Raw genomic sequence first — 1,646 nt, 5'->3', positions numbered from 1 at the left:
ACTCCAGCTCCGATTCTATGGATCATGTCCCCATAAGCTCTAGGGTTGGAAAGGAAAGATCAAAACGTAAAAGAACTCCAATTCTCAATTCAAGAGCGGCCATTGAAGATTGGACTGATGATGAAATCATCCCAACAACCAGTCAACAGCCCTCCCGCATGATTGTTTCTGACGAGGACGCATCCCCCTTTCAGGGCGCGTCCCCTCCTCATAGTGAAGGTGATTTTGAACAAAGGGCTCCTGATCCCGAGAAATATCCCATTTCTCCGCAAAAATCTGACACTCCACTCGAGCATTGGGAACCAGAAGATGTGGAACTTGATTTTGACTGTAAGGAACTCGAGGGCCTTCCTGAGACAGAAGAGAACATTTGGCAGAAAAGAGAAAATAAGTTAGCCTGTGTTGGCATGAGTTCCACAGCCACAGAATTGGAGATTGGCTGGAACATGAAATACTACGATATGAAGGGGATCTGGGCGCGTCCTCTTAGGATGATGAGGCCCCATATATTCAACATAGAAAATCTGAGAATTCCTAGGATGGTCCTAACTCCAAAACTCATCTCTTTGGGTGTGGGCGCGCCCTTGCAACCATATATCAAGAAAATACTGAAGTGGTATGATGTTGCCCCTGTTCAATTATCCCCCAACTCATACAAACTGGCCTAGGCATTATACATCATGTACCACAACTTGGAGTTGGGCGCGCCCTCCATTAAAGAATTTAGTTATTTTTTCAGCATCAGAAAATCTATCCCTGGCTACCACTTCCTGGTTGTCAACAAATGGTTGAACAATAAGGGATCTAATGAAGGCAAGATCAGTCATGAACGAGACTGGAAGGAACCATTTTTCTATATCTATGATGTCAAAAGGACACACGTTCGTTTCAACTTAGAGCCAAGTAAGTACAATGTCTAGGACGCGTCCTCTCCCACATGGCGCGTCTTCTCTTTTGTAATCTTTCTCTCTTTTCTATTTGTAACCTTTAATTCTCTTCTCCAGATAAAAGAACCCTGAAAGAGCTGACAGGAAGAAAGAGAAAGAGAGCAGAGAAGGTATTAAAATATGTTGAGAAGCATTTTAACCTTAAAGATATGATCACAGAGGCCAATCTCAAAAAGATTGGGGCTTTGTCTGCAAGGGTTGGTTTCATTTATAAATACCGTGATTTTTATAATGGAAACTTGTCCTAACTGCTTCTGAGAAAGCTAAAGGACTCAATGCAACAGAACTTGTCCAACTGGACATTAGTAGACAAGTGGATCTAGAGCAAGGTAAGAATCATTTGGACGCGTCCTTCGTTCATGACGTGTAATGCGTACGTTTGCCCTTTCTCTTACATGCATAACCTTAATCTATCTTGTAGATGTTTCCCACATCCTAATTTATGGCTTTAGACGCGTCTTTGCCCCGGGGCGCGTTCTCTTTTGTTGTTAGTTTGTCACTTATACCATTCTCATAGTCTATGCAATAGTTGTTGTGTCCTCTACATTGGACGCGTCGTATGTTTAGGATGCGTCATCGTCCCATATATACATACACTTTTCATGTCTTTGCATACATTTTTCCTGACATAGCTTCATGCATTTATATATGTTCAAATGCACTCTAATTGACATTCATACATTTATCTTTAAATTATGC

Source organism: Apium graveolens, chromosome 7 (assembly GCF_009905375.1).
Source record: "Apium graveolens cultivar Ventura chromosome 7, ASM990537v1, whole genome shotgun sequence".
Classification (NCBI taxonomy): Eukaryota; Viridiplantae; Streptophyta; class Magnoliopsida; order Apiales; family Apiaceae; genus Apium; species Apium graveolens.
Note: the sequence above shows the minus strand (reverse complement) of the source record.